This window comes from Tamandua tetradactyla, chromosome 2 (genome assembly GCF_023851605.1).
Source record: "Tamandua tetradactyla isolate mTamTet1 chromosome 2, mTamTet1.pri, whole genome shotgun sequence".
Taxonomy (NCBI): Eukaryota; Metazoa; Chordata; class Mammalia; order Pilosa; family Myrmecophagidae; genus Tamandua; species Tamandua tetradactyla.
Genome location: NC_135328.1, coordinates 136,044,916 through 136,062,464, shown reverse-complemented (window position 1 = coordinate 136,062,464; position 17,549 = coordinate 136,044,916). Strand labels below are relative to the sequence as shown.

The 17,549-nt window shown below is 40.5% G+C and overlaps 1 protein-coding gene and 1 long non-coding RNA gene across 2 annotated transcripts in view; one reads left to right on the top strand and one right to left on the bottom strand.

Annotated features, from left to right (window-relative positions):
• Positions 1-17,549, top strand: part of DNAH14 (dynein axonemal heavy chain 14) — a gene marked incomplete at its 5' end in the record, with an annotated part of 509,245 nt that overhangs the window by 156,234 nt on the left and 335,462 nt on the right. The window lies entirely within an intron of this gene.
• Positions 7,103-10,807, bottom strand: LOC143673956 (uncharacterized). The gene is made up of 3 exons (XR_013170791.1): positions 10,381-10,807; positions 8,958-9,055; positions 7,103-7,564 (listed from the first exon to the last, which is right to left on the bottom strand). It is a non-coding gene; the product is annotated as an uncharacterized LOC143673956 (long non-coding RNA).

The following is a 17,549-nucleotide window of genomic DNA, read 5'->3' as shown; positions in this document are numbered from 1 at the left end:
TGATCACAGTGGAATGAACCTGGATATCAAAAACCACCAAAGAATGAGAACTTTCATAAATATATGGAGATTAAATAACGTACTCTTAAATAATCAGTGGGTCAAAGAAGAAATTTCTAGAGACACCAGCAGCTATCTGGAGACTATTGAAAGTGAGAATACAACATCAAAATTTATGTGCTGAGAAGGAAATTTTTTGCCTTAAATACTTATATTAAAAAACAAGAAAGAACAAAAATTGAGTACTTAACTGCTCACCTGGAGGAATTTGAGAAAGAAGAGCAAACCAACCCCAAAACAAATAGAAGAACAGAATTAACAGAGATAAAAGCAGAGTTAAATGGGGGAGCAAAAGAACAATAGGAAGGATGAATAAAACCAAAGTTGCTTCTTTGAAAAAAATCAGTAAAGTCAGTGGTCCTACTAGCAAGTCTGACAAAGAAAAAAAGAGAGAGGATGCAAATAAAATCAGAAATGAGAGGGGGAATCATTACCACAGACCCTGAAGAAATAAGAGAAATCATAAGATTATACTATGGACAACTATATGCCAACAAACTAGACAACATTGATGAAATGGACAAATTCCTGGAAACACGCAAAAAAGCTACACCAACTCAAGAAGAAATAGAAGATCTTAACAAACCAATCACAAGTAAAGAGATTCAATCAGTCATCAAAAATCTTCCTACAAAGATAAGCCCAAGTCCAGATGGCTAAATAGTGGAATTTTATCAAACATTCCAAAAGAATTAACCCCAGTGCTGCTCAAATTTTTCAAAAAAATTGAGGAAAAAGGAATACTACCTAAATCATTTTATGAAACTAATATCACTTTAATTCCAAAACCGGGTGGAGTTGCTACAAGAAAGGAAAACTATAGGGCGGTCTCCCTAATGAACATAGATGCAAAAAATCTGAATGAGATACTAGCAAATTGAATCCAAGAACACATTCAAAGAATTGTACACCACAGTCAAGTGGGGTATATACCAGAAATGCAGGATGGCTCAACACAAGACAATTAGTGTGATATAACACATTAACAAATCGAAATGGAAAAATCACATGATCATCTCGATTGATGCTGAAAAAGCATTTGACAAAATTGAACATCATTTTTCTGATAAAAACACGTCAAAAGATAGGAATCAAAGATAAATTCCTCAATATGATAAAGGGAATATATGAAAAACCTATAGCCAGCATTGTACTCAATGGAGAGATGGAAAGCTTTCCCCCTAAGATGAGAAACGAGACCAGGATGTCCTCTGTCACCACTAGTATTCAACATTGTTCTAGAAGTCCTAGCTAGATTAGTCAGGCAGAACAAAGAAATAAAAGGCAACCAGATGGAAAGGAAGAAGTAAAACTTTCATGATCTGCAGACATGATACCATACTTGGAAAATCCTGAGAAATCTACAAAAAAAGTTACTTGAGCTAATTAAGCAAATTCAGCAAAGTGTCAGGATATAAATTAAGATGCAAAAATCAGTAATGTTTCTATACACAGGCTATGAACTAAGTGAGTATTCAGTTAAGGAAAAAATTCCATTCAAAATAGCAACTAAAAGAATCAAGTACCTAGGGATGCAAAGGACTTGTACAGAAAACTATATAACATTGCTAAAAGAAATCAAAGATCTAAATAGACGGAAAGGCATTCCCTGCTCATGGATAGGTAGGTTAAATATAGTTTAGATGTCAGTTCTATCCCAATTGATCTATAAATTCAACACAGTACCAATCAATATTTCCACAACCTACTTTGAAGACTTGGAAAAGCTAGTTACCAAATTCATCTGGAAGGGAAAGAGACCCTGAATAGCTAATAGCATCCTAAAAAATAAAATGAAGTGGGAGGATTAACACTTCCTCATTTTAAAACTTATAAGGCCACAGTGGTGAAAACAATATGGGACTGTCATAAAGATTGAAGTATTGACCAATGAAATCAAGTTGAGAATGTAGAAATAGACCACCAAATATAACTGATGTTTGACAAGGCCCCCAAATCCTCTGAACTGGGACAAAATAGTCTTTTCAATGAATGCACATGGGAGAACTGGATATCAATGGCTGAAAGAATGAAAGAGGACTCTTATCTCACACCCTTTACAAAAATTAACTCAAAATGGATCAAGCACCTACATATAAGAACTAGTTCCATAAAGCTAGAAGAAAATGTAGGGAAACGTCTTCAAGATTTAGTAATAGGAGGTAGGCTCAAACTTTACATCCAAAGCACAAGCAACAAAAGAAAAAATCGATAAACGGAAACTCCTCAAAATCAAATGCACCTCAAAAGACTGCCAAAAAGGTGAAGAGACAGCCAACTTAATGGGAGGAAATCACATATCAGACAAAGGTTTGATGTCTTGTATACCTAAAGAAATCATACAACTCAACAACAAAAAGAACAAACAACGCAATTATAAAATGGGCTAAAGATATGAATAGTCATTTTTCTGAAGAGTAAATACAGATGGCTGAAAAGCACATGAAGAGATGCTCATTTTCATTAGCTGTAAGGGAAATGCAGATCAAGACTACATTGAGAAACCAACTCACACCTGTAAGAATAGCCGCTATTAAACAAACAGGAAACTGCAATTGTTGGAGAGGATGTGGAGAAATTGGGGCACTTATGTGCTGCTGGTGGGACTAGATGAATGTTATACAGCCACATGAAAGACAGTTTGGCCATTCCTTAGGAAACTAAATATCAAGTTGCCCTATGACCCAGTAATAGCACTAGAAGAGCTGAAAGCAGTGACACAGACATTTGCACACCGATGTTCATAGCAGCATTATTCACAATCCTCAAAAGATAGAAGAAATTCAAGTGCCCATCAAAGTGTGAGTGGATTAACAAAATGTGGTATATACATACGTTGTAACATTATGCAGCAGTAAGATGAAATGATGTCCTAAAGCATATGACAAGATGGATGAGTCTTGAGGACATGATGCTGAGTCAGACACAGAAGGATAGATGCTATATGACTCCACTTTTATGACCATGGTAAAGGTAAAACCAGAGGCTTATAATGTAGAATGTAGGGAATTTAGAAAAACATAGAAGCTAGAGATGGGTGAACAGTTAGATAATGTGCTTGAACTCAAATGTATGGGAATAGATAGAAGTGAAGGTGGTTCGCTAGTGGATCTTTAAGTAATATTACTATTTTGAAGGTAAACAAGATTGAAAGGGGTTGTATAGTCCTATGGGTCCCATTGATTAAACTAGAAATATAAAGTAGTTCTTGCATGAACTACTTCAAAGGTATGATTCTTGTACAAAAAGTGTTCAAGTCCAGGATACAGGGAAACAGCTATTGCATGCTATGGAATATTTTTTTTTAACTTTTTTTATTAATTAAAAAAATTAACAAACATTAAGATATCATTCCATTCTACATATACAATCAGTAATTCTTAATATCATCACATAGTTGCATATTCATCATTTCTTAGAACATTTGCATCGATTTAGAAAAAGAAAAGACAACAGAAAAAGAAATAAAATGATAACAGAGAAAAAAAAGATTATACATACCATACCCCTTACCCCTCGCTTTCATTTACCACTAGCATTTCAAACTAAATTTATTTTAACATTTGTTCCCCCTATTATTTATTTTTATTCCATATGTTCTACTCTTCTGTTGATATAGTAGCTAAAAGGAGCATCAGACACAAGGTTTTCACATTCATAGAGTCTCATTGTGAAATCTATATCATTGTTCAATCATCATCAAGAAACATGGCTACTAGAACACAGCTCCACATTTTCAGGCAGTTCCCTCCAGCCTCTCTGCTACATCTTGAACAACAAGGTGATATCTACTTGATGCATAAGAATAACCTCCAGGATAACCTCTCAACTCTGTTTGGAATCTCTCAGCCATTGACACTTAGTCTCCTTTCACTCTCCCCCCTTTGGTCGAGAAGGTTCTCTCAATCCCTTGATGTTAATTCTCACCTCATTCTAGGGTTTTCCTCAGTCCCTTGATGCTGAGTCTCAGCTCATTCCAGGATCTCTGTCCCACGTTGCCAGGAAGGTCCACACCCCTGGGAGTCATGTCCCATGCAGAGAAGGGGAGGGTGGTGAGACTGCTCGTCATGTTGGCTGGAGAGAGAGGCCACATCTGAGCAACAAAAGAGGCTCTCTTGGGGGTGATTCTTAGGCCTAAATTTTAAGTAGACTTGGCATATCCTTTGTGGGGTTAAGTTTCATATGAACAACCCCCAAGACTGGGGGCTCAGCCTATAGCTTTGGTTGTCCACACTGCTTGTGAGAATATCAAGAATTCAACTTGGGGAAGTTGAATTTCTCCCCACTCTCACCATTCCCCGAAGGGGGCTTGCAAACACTTTTCTAGTCACTGATCAAATCACTCTGGGATTCATCGGGACATCACTTTGGACAAACTAACAAAATCTCATGTCCTACCTGAGATTCCAAGTACTTATGACATTCAATCAAACTATCTACATGAGTTATATTAGAAAATGCTCTAGTCAAAATCTAAATTTTGTAACAAATAAACATTTTTTGCTTTAGTCTCACACATTAGTTGAAATTTTAAACTACTAAGTACCATCTATTTTCAGCACACTGCAGCAATGACATTCCTTTGTTCTTCCTCATGCAAAAACATTTTTAAAATTTGTACATTGTACATTTCACTATTATTATACATGGTAGGCATTCCTAGATTATACTATCTTGATCTTTACCATCTATCTTTCTTTCTGATTTCATTTATGCCCCAGCCCTTCTCCCTCTATCATTCTCACATGCAGCTTCATTCAGTGTTTTAACATAATTACATTACAGTTAGGTAGTATTGTGCTGTCCATTTCTGAGTTTTTATATTCAGTCCTGTTGCACAATCTGTATCCCTTCAGCTCCAATTACCCAATATCTCACCCTATTTCTCTCTCCTGATGGTCTCTGTTACCAAGGAAATATTCCAAGTTTATTCACTAATGTCAGTTCATATCAGTGAGACCATACAGTATTTGTCCTTTTGTTCCTGGCTAATCACACTCAGCATAATGTTCTCAAGGTCCATTCATGTTGTTACATACTTCATAACTTTATTCTGTCTTAGAGCTGCATAATATTCCATCTTATGTAAATGTCACAGATTGTTTAGTCAGCTGTCTGTTGATGGACATTTTGGCTGTTTCCATCTCTTTGTAATTGTTAATGATGCTGCTATAAACATTGGTGTGTAAATGTCCATTTGTGTCCTTGGCCTCGTGTCCTTTGAGTAGAGACAGCATATAGATGGGTCCTGTTTTTTAATCCATTCTGCCAGACTATGTCTTTTGATTGGAGAGTTTAATCCATTAACATTCAGTGTTATTACTGCATGGGTAGTACTTCTGCTATTTTGCCTTCTGGATTTTATAAGTCATATCTAATTTTCCTTCTTTTTACCTTTACTCATAGTCTTCCTTTCTACACTCTTCTCCACATCTCTCTCTTCTGTCTTTGTATCTGTCTCTAGTGTTCCCTTTAGTATTTCTTGCAGAGCTGGTCTCTGGGTCAGAAATTCTCTCAGTGATTTTTTGTCTGAAAATGTTTTAATTTCTCCCTCATTTTTGAAGGACAGTTTTGCTGGATATAGAATTCCTGGTTGGCAGTTTTTCTCTTTTAATAATTTAAATATATTATCCCACTGTCTTCTCGCCTCCATGGTTTCTGCTGAGAGATCTGTGCATAGTCTTATTGGGCTTCCCTTGTATGTGATGGATTGCTTTTCTCTTGCTGCTTTCAAAATCCTCTCTTTCTCTTTGACCTCTGACATTCTGATTATTAAATGTCTTGGAGTATGTCTATTTGGATCTATTCTCTTTGGGGTACGCTGCACTTCTTGGATCTGTAATTTTAAGTCTTTCATAAGAGTTGGGAAATTTTCAGTGATAATTTCCTTCATTAGTTTTCCTCCTCCTTTTCCCTTCTCTTCTCCTTCTGGGACACCCACAACACATATATTCATGCGCTTCATATTGTCTTTCAATTCCCTGAGTCCCTGCTCATATTTTTCCATTGTTTTTCCTATAGTTTCTGTTTCTTGTCGGATTTCAGATGTTCCATCCTCCAGTTTTGAAATCCTATGTTCTGTCTCTCGAAATCTACCATTGTAGGTTTCCATTGTTTTTCTCATCTCTTCTACTGTGTCTTTCATTCCCATAAGTTCTGTGATTTGTTTTTTCAGACTTTCAGTTTCTTCTTTTTGTTCTTTCCTTGCCTTCTTTATATCCTCCCTCAATTCATTGATTTGGTTTTTGATGAGGTTTTCCATGTCTATTCATACATTCTGAATTAATTGTTTCAGCTCCTGTATGTCATTTGAATTGTTGGTTTGTTCCTTTGACTGGGCCATATCTTCAATTTTCCTAGTGTGATTTATTTTTTGCTGGTGTCTAGGCATTTAATTGCCTTAATTAGTTTATTCTGGAGGTTGCTTTCACTTCTTTTATCTAAGGTTTTCTTGCTGGATGAATTTGCGTCTATCTGTTCTTTGACATTCCGTTCAGCTTTATCTGGACCTTTAGCTTAAGTTTTGTTTAACAGAGGAGAATTTTCCAGTTCTTGTTTTCTTGTTTCTTGCCCTGCTTGTGTGGTGCCTTTCACCCACACACATTTAGGAGGGTCTACTTAGATATTATAGACCCCAGCCAGATTTTCCCAGACCAAACTGGCCTCCTATCAGGAGGAAAGAGTCACCTGCGTCGGTTTTCCCTGAGGGTGAGACCCAGCAGGTTGAAAGACTTCCCTGTGAAGTCTCTGGACTCTGTTTTTTTATCCTGCCCAGTTTGTGGTGCTTGTCTGACTGCAGGTCCCACCAGCATAAGATGATGTGGTACCTTTAACTTTGGCAGACTCACCCTGCTGGGGGCATGGTGGAGACAGAGGAGAGGTTGTAGGCTGGTTTTAATGGCTTCAAATTACCAAGCCCCAGTGTCTGAATTCCTTGATGGAGGGATTCCACCTGAGTTGGGCTTCACCCCCCCCACCCCGGGGAAGGTACAGGCTCCAGACAAGCCCCCAAAAGAGCTCACTTTTGCCTATGTCTGGGGCATTTGCAGCCTGAAAAGTCCTGCCGCTGTATCCAGAGGCAGTCAAGCCTTTATAGATACACAGCCACAAAAACCTCTGTTTCCTTCTTTTTTTTCCCCCCCTTTTTCTGTCAGTCCTGCCCCCTTGCCGCCGGGGCAAAAATGAGCAACCTCCGCTTTGATCAGGTTCACCTAAGCTGGGGGCCTATTTTTAGTAGTCAGAATTAGTTAATTAGTTCCACAATTGGTGTTTGATTGTGCCCAGTCTCTGCTGCTGGTAAAGTCCTTTCCTTTCCCCTCTGGAAAGCAGCCTGTGGGGGAGGGGCACTGGCTGCCGCAGCTTTGGGAACTCACGGTTCGGGGGGGTGCTCGCAGCCGGTCCAGCTGGTCCAGACTGGGGTACGCTGTGTGTCTGGTCACTGACGTGGCCCCAGGAGCTGTTCTGTACTGTTTCTGGTTATTTAGTAGTTGTTCTGGAGAACAAACTAAAACATGCACGTTCTTAAGTCGCCATCTTGACCCAGAACTGCTATGGAATATTTTTAACAGGAAAACATCAGTAGTACCACAGCAACACCAGGGGTAATAATAGGGAGAGAGACAAGAATAAGGGGAGGTTTAAATTTCCTATTTGGTGAGGATGTGTTTGTTTATCTTTCTCTTGGGAACAATGAAATTATGAAAAATTGAGAGTGTTGATGGACTGGGGACTTGGGACATTATACATGATGCCTAATGACTGCAGGTGCCTGAGTGATACAGTGACTGAGAAGTAGATTGGTAAATGATACTGTATACATATAATAGAATATTGTGCTGCTATAAAAAGGAATATAGTTGGGAGACATGCAACATTATGCATGAACTGTGAGACAATTGGTGAGACAAAATAAGCCAGATAGAAAAGAGCAATTATAGGATGGTCTTGTTTAGAAAATGCCTATAAGAAAACAGGGGCCTGGATTTTAAGCTCTTACAGCAGACACATTTAGTCCACAGTGGTAATTATTATTTCTGGATTTTTAGAAGCTGTTTTATAGATGTATAACCTGGTATTCAGAGGTTATAATAACAAAGCCAGTCAAGTCAGGATTAAGGTAATTCAGAACACAGGGGTAAGGAAGACAGTGTCTGTATTTCAGAACTTCACTTACTCTGAGACCAAAGGAAGAAATTTTTATTTCATCCAGAACCTAAATTTTCAGTAGCACACAATCTAACTCAACCTGTCTAGATAGCTCATTTAAACAATTGAAACACAGGGAGCTCAGAATGAAAATGAGGGCCTTTAATCTTGTTTAGCTTAATGTAATGCCTGGCTATATCCCAGAACATATTAACCAGATAATCAAAAAGTATTGGCAGAGTTTCTTGAGGGATGGGAGAAAAAACATGAAACAATTAAACTTTATCACTGGAGAAACTCCTGATACTGTGTATTTTCTTGGACTTTCCTATACTGTCACTTCCGATTGTGTATTTTGGATTAAATATGCTTTGAGATCCTGTATCTTATTTAAATCTCAATGGGAATATTACTGTTTTTATTTAAGCAGGAAGTTGACCTGACTAGGTTCAAGATGTAAATTCCAACCCACTTTCTTTGTGCTGTGATTCCAATGTCATTTCAATTTTCAAAGCCTTTGCAGTGCTATTCAGATTTATATTTCCCTACTCACAAACTTCTTAATACTTTTCTTAATACTTTCCAATTTCCTGGCATTCTTCTTGTCAGTCATCTTGTTCGAAAACTTAAATTGTAGTTTTTGTCCTCTGCTATGCACTTCTGCAACTGCACCCATATGTGGGGCAAAGCAGCAAGAAAACACAGGAGGAAAACATTAGCAGGGGTTAGCCCTCTTTAGAATCTTAGCTCACCTGAACTGATCATTAAGTTCCCCTCCATCAGAGAGTTTAGGCTTCTGCAGGTGTCTCTTTCTACCAAGTGGTAACACCACCATGGGATTGCTTGAGGGCTGGAGTTTTGAGAAAACAGAGAAAGGAAAGACAGAAAGGGACACTTTCACACACTCTGAGCATAGGAGAGATTTCCTCCTCTTAAAGTCAGAAGCAAAATGTTCTACCAGAGCTCTCTGTGTATATGCCCTAAATCTCACTCTGAGGTTTCTGGCACCATGAGTTCAGGCCAGGGGATATTGGAGGGAAAAAAAAATGGTAAACTCACTGCCAATTTGGTGACACTTCAAATCATGATCTTCTTCCTTACAATGCCTGCTATGATTCACATTGAGTCCTCTATGCTGTTGCATGCTTTCTGTTCGGTTTATAACTGTATTCAGTGATACAGACAGGGCAGAGTGTGCTGACCCCATCTTCTGACTTCATTTAAAATCTTTTAAGCTCCCTTTAATTTATATACCTGATGGCTGAGATAATTCTTTAAAGATATTCATCCAAGGACTGCCAATATGATTGGCAAAAGCTTACCTTGATTGCATCTGAGCTAATAGGATTATTTCTTCAACTATATCCCCCTTTCCCCCTGCCACAAGCTTGTTTACATACATGATTATTAATGAATGAGAAATTATGGGAGAAGCCTAAGGAAAATTTTATTATGTTTCCACTTGGTTTTCATGTTACAGATTATATGCAGGACCCTCTTCACCTATCAAAATACTTCTATTAATTTTATAAAGCTCATCATGTTATGATTGTTATCAATGTTTATTGGATGACCACTCTACACATACTGTGGCACTACAAGCAATTACATGGGCTGGGTTTTTAAAAGAATAAGGTGATAGTATCCAAATTCGTTTATTTCTTGACTGCCTTTTTATGTTATAACACATAAATTTTGCCTTTTTAGCCATTTAAAATGTGTAATTTAGTGGCATTAAATACTTTTACGATGTTATACCATCATTGTCACCTTCCATTACTAAAAGTGTTTTATCATACAAACTTTTTACCCATTAAGCAATAATTCCCCATTCTCCTTTCCTCCAGCACTGATAAACTCTAATCTATTTTATATCTCTATGGATTTGCTTATTCTAGATATTTCATACAAGTGGAATCATACATTATTGTCCCCTTGTATCTGGCTCATTTCATGTAACATGATATTTTCAAGGTTCATCAATGCAGCATGTATCAGAACTTCATTCCATTTTATGGCTGAATAGTATTCCATTGCATGTATTCTAGTTTGCAAGCTGCTGGAATGTGATATACCAGACCTGGAATGGCTTTTAAGAAGGGGGATTTAATAAATTACAAGTTTACAATTCTAAGGATGTGAGAGTGTCCAAATAAGGCGCTGACAAGAGGTTACCTTCACTCAAGGAAGGCCAGTGGGTCAGGAACATCTCTGTCAGCTGGTAGTCACATGGATGGCACCTGCTGGTCCCTTGTTCCTGTTCTCCATTGCTTTCAGCCTCTGTTCCTGTGGGGTTTCCTCACTTTACTTCTCCAGGGCTAACTTTCATCTCTTGGCTTCCCTTGGCTCTCTCCACATTCTGGCTTGCTTAACATCTCATGGTAATGTCTGCTGGGCTCCAAGCATCTCCAGCCATTCGTGTGTCTGTTCTCCACATGCCCGCATCTGTGTCAGCTCTGCTTTGAAGTTTCTGTCAGCTCTTGAGGCTTCTGTTGGCTCTCTGTCTGTCACCTCTTTCATTTATGACTCTCTCCAAAATGTCTCCTCTTTCAAAGGATTCCAGTACACAAATCAAGACCTACCTGGAACGGGTGGAGTTATGTCACCATGTAATCAAAAGGTCACAATCACAATTGTGCGTGTCACATCTCCATGGAGATAATCTAATCAGAAGTTTCCAATTTACAATGTTGAATCAGGATTAAAAGGAATAGCTACCTCCACAGGATTGAGTCAGGATTAAAACATGGCTTTTCATAATATTTTCAAACCAGCACTGTATGGATCTACTAAATTGTGTTTATCCATTTTTCGATGGACATTTGGGTTATGTCCATCTTTTGGTTATTGTGAACAATGCTGCTATGGACATTGGTGTGCAAGTATCTGTTTGAGTTCCTGTTTTCAATTTTTTGGCGCATATTTCTAAAGGTGGAATTGTTGGTTCATATGGTAATTCTATGTTTAACTTACTGAGGAACCAGCAAAGTTCTTTAATAATGGTTGTACCATTTTATATTTCTACTAGCAATATACAAGAGTTCTGGTTTCTGTATATCTATGCTGACTTGCTGTTTTCCATTTTTTTAATAGTAGCTTTCCTAGTGGTGATGAAGCAGTATCTTGTCATTTTAATGCATCTCTCTAATTACTAATGATGTTGAGATATTTTCATGTGCCTACTGATCATTTGTATATTTTCTTGGGAAAATGTTTATTCGAGTCCTTTATCCATTTTGTAATTGGATTATTTGTCTTTTGTTGTTGAGTTGTAGTTTTTATTTTCTAGATATTGAATCCTTATATTTGTGTGAATTCCAAATATTTTGTCCCATTCTGTAGGTTGTCTTTTTACTTTCTTGATAATGTCCTTTGATACACAAAAGTTTTTAATTTTGATGAAATCCACTTTATCTCATTTTTCTTTTGTTGCTCATGCTTTTGAATGTAAAGTCTAAGAATCTGACACCTACTACAAGGTCCTGAAGATGTTCCCCTATGTTTTCTTAGAAGTGCTTTATGGTTTTATTTCTTACATTTAAGTCATTGATCCATTTTGAATTTACTTTTGCATTCAATGTGAGTTCAAAACAACTTCATTTTTTTTGCATGTTATACATCCAGTTTTCCAGTACTATTTGTTGAAGAGATTTTCTTTCCCATTTAATGGTCTTGGCATTCTGTTGAAAATCAACTGGCCATAGATATGTAGGTTTATTTTGGGCTCTTAATTCTATACATTTGGTCTATATGTCTGTCCTTATGAAAGAAACATAATGTTTTGATTACTGTAATGTCATAGTAAATTTTTAAATTAGGACATGTGAGTCTTCCAACTTTGTTCTTCTGTTTTGGGAAACTTTTAGCCATTATTTCTTCATATAATTTTTATAATCATTCGTGTTTTTCTTCTCCTTTTGAGACTCCTGTAGTGCTTATATTGGTCTGATTGTTGGTATCCCATAGGTTCCTTAGGCTCTGTTCACTTCTCTTTTCTCTTTCTTTTCCTCAGTTGTATAATTTCAATTACCCTACCTTCAACTTCACTGACTGTTCTGCCAGCCCAAGTCTGCTGTTGAACCCTTGTAGGAAATACTTCATTTTCATGATTGTAATTTTCAGTTCCAGTATTTGGTTGGTTCCTTCCTTCCTTCCTTCCTTCCTTCCTTCCTTCCTTCCTTCCTTCCTTCCTTCCTTCCTTCCTTCCTTCCTTCCTTCCTTCCTTCCTTCCTTCCTTCCTTCCTTCCCTCCCTCCCTCCCTCCCTCCCTCCCTCCCTCCCTCCCTCCCTCCCTCCCTCCTTCCTTCCTTCCTTCCTCTCTTTCTTTCTTCTCTCTCTCTCTCTCTCTCTCTCTCTCTCTCTCTCTCTTTCTTTCTTTCTTTTCTTTGCAGGCACTGGGAATCAAACTTGGGTCTCTGACATGTGTTTGGTTTCTTTTTATAATTTCTATTTCTTTATTGAGATTCTCATTTTGTTCATATATTGTTCTATTGATTTTTTTCAGTTCTTTGTGTTTTTCTTTAGCTGTTTGAACATCTTAAGATACTTTTTCTAAAGTCTTTGTCTGGGAAGTCCAAAGTCTGGGCTTCTTCATTGATGGTTTCTTTTACTTTATTTTCTTCATTTGTATGATCCATCTTCTCTTGTTTCTTTGAATATCTTGTGATTTGTTGTTGAAATCTAGGCATTTGAATGTTTTTAATGTGTTAACTCTGGAATCAAATACTCTCCCTTCCCTAGGTTTTGCTGGGCTTTTTTTCCTCCGAGAGAAGAGCCAGACCAAAAAAGCTTAGAGTGAGCGAGTTTATTCCTGCACTCCCAGGCAGAGCTCACAGAACTCCAGGTAGGGAGTTGCGAGCTCACTGCTGGGTCCTGGTGCGGGTGGTTTTTAAGCAAGGGGGTTAGGTGACGTCTAGAAGGGGCAGCACATTTTACACAGCTCGAGTCATGGTGACCTTCCTTGTTCCCCCGACCTAACATTCCAGCTTTTTTGTGATAATAGGGCGCCGAGATCTTTCTGGCTACTTCCTGCTGCATTGGGGTGACGTGGGGTTATAGGTTGGAACCATCATAGTCAGGAGAGAGGGGAAGTTGGCTATAGGAATCTGGTGAGGAAGGCAGGTGGTGATAATGATGTAGGAGCATTTGGTTGATTGCCACCTGTGACAGTTCTTTTATGCATCCTTGAAGGAAGTTGAGGAGACAGGGAGCTAGGAGAAAGAAAAGACAGATTAGAATAATTGGTCCAGTAGTGGGAGGAGCCATGTCACCAGGGGCGAAGAAGACTAGGTTAGGGCAGAGTTGGTTGCCTGTTTTCTATGGTAGAGATCTTCTTTTAGTTGGTTTAGGGTGTGAGCATTTTGTTCTACCAGACCTGACGCGTTGACATAATAGCAGCATTCTTCTTGGAGGAATATGCACGTCCCTCCTTTTTCGGCTGTTAGCAGGTCCAAGGCCCGTCGATTTGAAGAGTCACCTGGGCTAGTGAGGTAAGTTGACATTGCAGAGAAGATAGGGATTCTGATGCTGATTCCAGGGCTACCTATAGTCGAGTGTCGAAGTTTTGAGAGGTTAAAATACCATGTCCTAGCGCTCCTTCTGCTGCTGCAGAGGCTGCAACTGAGGCAGCCAGGCTGACACCTACCAGGATAGGAAGGAAGGCCGCCCTTTTGGAGCAATGGGGGGGGGGGCAGTAGCCAAGTAAGCTCGGATTTACTGTAGAGGGTTAATTAGGAATTATGGTTTCCAGGAAGCATGGTTGTGGGGTAGTGGGGTTGAGGCACTTGGTAAGAGTCCCATTACACCAGAAATACTGTCCTTTAGGGGTGTGGGTGGAGTTGTGGATGGTGACGTTAGTTTGGCATTTGCTATGTAGCTCTGCTTGGCTCACGGTTGTGTGGGTGAGGTAGCAGAGCCTAAGAGGGTAAGGAAGGTTATTGGGCTCTGGTTCCCATAGTGGGATGTTCTTTAGGGTGGTATGGCAGGAATCAGGGTTATGATTGTATATTTGGGTAAGATTTATAGGGACAGCTGCTAATAGGGGCCTTCCCAACGAAACACAAAGGAAACAGTGGGTTACACTGGGAAATATTTGTGTTTGGTTGAGGAATTGTAAGGTATGTTGGAGGATTTGGAGCCATGTTTGAGGGGCTGTAGGGGCAGAGAGTTTGGCGAGGTGGTTGAAGAGGTTCTGCTCTGCTTGTAAAATGTTGATAGACACCTGGGTATGAGTATTATTAATGAGGATGTACTCGCGATGTATTTCAATGGTGCTTATGGGGTACTGGGACCAGCTGCTGTAGTATAGTTTGCCTTGAACCCCCATCACCCATCTAGTGTCCCAGGGATCTGTAATATTCATGTAAAATCATTTGGAACTGATGTAGAAGAGTCCCGTCCCATCATCAACATCATGTATTTTGCATGACCAACAGGGGCATCCCCCATATATGTCATTATACTTGTCCTGGTTGCAGTAAACTTTAGTTTGATCGTATGGAAAGCAGGCAAATGGCCCCCGGTTGCTAGCAACCGATTTAGGAGTTATGGGGATGGTTAAAGATTGGCTATAGCCTGAAAGAGGGCAGTCTCCTGCACCAATTATATGGCTGGTCAACTTACCATATTGGTTGACAGTTTCCCGAATTTTGAATTGCCATATATAGGAAATGCCCTCAATGGGGGTTAGGAGGGTGAATAGTGCGAGTGAGGCGGATGCGAGTGGGCCCCAGAGGGTGACAGGTGTATGGGCTCTCATTCTGTCTGTATAACTTGACCCATGACAGGTGGTGCCAAGAGGGGTCGCCTAAAAGTTTTACCACTGTAGGAGTGGTAAGAATCACCGTGTGTGGGCCAGTCCACTGCAGTTGGAGTGGTCCAGGCTGAAGCTGTTTAAGGAGTATTTCTTCTCCTGGCTGGAGACCATGGGGAGGATCAGCGGGATCAATTTCCCTGGGTTGTGGCAGGACTCGATTGGCTTGTTCCTGCAGCAAATGCCTGATTAAGGAGAGATATGGTAAGTAAGAACCCAAAGGAGGAGGTTGCACCAGCAGATGGTGATTGAGTAGAAACGGGCGGCCGTACATGAGTTCAAAAGGGCTTAAGAAAGTAGGTGCTCATGGAGTAGCATGTAGTTGGGCAAGGGTCAGTGGAAGAAGGTTGATCCAGGACTATCGTAGTTCAATGGCTAGTTTGGTTAATTGCGTCTTGATACGACCGTTAGCTTGTTCCACCTTACCCGAGGATTGGAGTCTGTATGGAATATGTAGTTTCTAGTCTATTCCCAAGGCAGACGAGGCTTGCTGGACCACCTGCGAAATAAAAGCTGGGCCATTATCAGATTGGATGGAGGTAGGTAGTCTGAAGTGGGGAATGATTTGTTTTAGGAGGATGTCAGCTACCATGTCAGCAGTTTCCCATGTAGTAGGGAAAGCTTCTATCCAGCCTGTCAGGGTGTCAATCATAGTTAGTAGGTATCGGAATTTGTGGGTAGGCATGTGTGTGAAATCAATTTGCCAGTCCTGCCCTGGAAGGTGGCCCCTTAGTTGATGGGTTGGGAAAGTGGGGCGCAACCCTCCTTGAGGGTTTGTTATCTGACAAGTGGAACAGGAGGAGCAGACCAACGTTATGAGGTGAGTTAGGGATGGATGATGGAATAAGGGCTGGAGGAACCGTATGAGGGCCCTGGGTCCGATATGAAGTGACGAATGTACCTGAGAAAGAATACTGGGGGCCTGTTTGGTTCGGAGAGCCACCTTGTTATTGAGGAAGATCCAGCCCTCCGGTGTAGTAGATCCTCCCTATACAAGGAGGTTTTCACATTCCCTGGAAGAATAGGTGGGTTGGAGGGAGGAGAGAGTAAAGAAAAGAATTGGTGCTGGAGGGTTTAAAAGGTGAGGGTTCTTTGGTCAGTTCCTGCGCAACAGCATCAGCCAAGTTATTTCCACGGGTGATTTCAGATTTCCATGGGTGATCTGTTTGGTGTCCTTTGCAATGGATGATGGCCACCTGTGACGGTAATTGGAGTGCCTGAAGCAGGTGTTGGATAAGCTTAGGGTTAATTACAGGTGAGCCTTTGATGGTAAGGAACCTTCGCTCCTTCCAGATGGCTGAGTGGCAGTGTGCTATCAGAAAAGTATATTTGGAGTCTGTGTAGATGTTGGCAGATTTATTTTCAGCTAGGTGTAAGGCCCTGGTGAGAGCAATTAGTTCAGCCTTTTGGGATGTGGTTCCCTCTGGGAGCCATACTGCTTCAGGTATTTTGGTGGGAGAAAGTATAGTGTATGAAGCCCTGCGCTTTCCCTGTTGGTGTATTATTGAGCTGCCGTCAATAAAGAGGGTGAGGTTTGCCTGTCACAGGGGTGTGTCTGAGAGGCCCTGGCATGGGGACACGAGCTCTTCCATGATTTCGGTGCAAAGATGAGTGGGCTGTGGAGAGGGGTTTGATAGGGGGCTGCGAGGGAGAAGAGTAGCAGGGTTGAGGCCAGGCTAGACAGAGAGTGTGACATCTGAGTTTTCCAAGAAGAGTAAGTGAAATTCCTGGAGATGGGAAGGAGTGAGCAGAGACAGAGATTTATGGGATAAGAGGACTTGTAAACGGTGGGATGACAGTACTTGGAGAGGCCTACCCAGGTTAAGTTTAAGAGCTGTACGAGTTGGGTGGCTGCTGCAGCCAGCGTTCGGAGACAGGGAGACCACCCACGGGCAGTGGGGTCCATTTGCTTAGAGAGGTAGGCCACTGGAGTGTAAGTTGGTCCAGGGGTTGGGTTAAGACTCCCACCGCTATTCCTTGCTTTTTGTCGGTGAAAAGGAAGAAGGGCTTGTCAGGATTTGGAAGAGCGTGCAGGGGAGAATGAAGTAAGGCATTACAGAGAGCCAGAAAAGCTTTGGCTATAGTAGAGGGGTTGTTCAGGGGCCCCGTGGCGTCACCTTGGCTGCTTCATAAAGAGGCTTTGCTAGGAGGGAAAAGTCAGGGACCCAGTGTTGGGAGAACCCCACAAAACCTAGGAAGGATAGAATCTGTTCAGCATTTTCTGGAGGTTGGAGTTCTTGGAGGGCTTGCTGTCTGTCTACTGTTAGGTGTTGGAATGTGGACGTGAGGCGGAGCCCCAGGGAAGTGACAGTGGAGGAAGAGAGTTGAGCTTTGGCTGGGGAGACTCGATATCCTTTGTTAGCTAAAAAATCTAATAGGGTGGCTGTAGCCTTTGTAGAAGTTTCCTCAGAAGGGCTGCAAATTAATAGGTCATCTACGAATTGGAGAATGATACTGGGAGTTAGATTGCACCCTATTAGGTCCCTGGCTAGGGCTTGGCCAAAGATATGGGGGCTATCACGAAATCCCTGAGG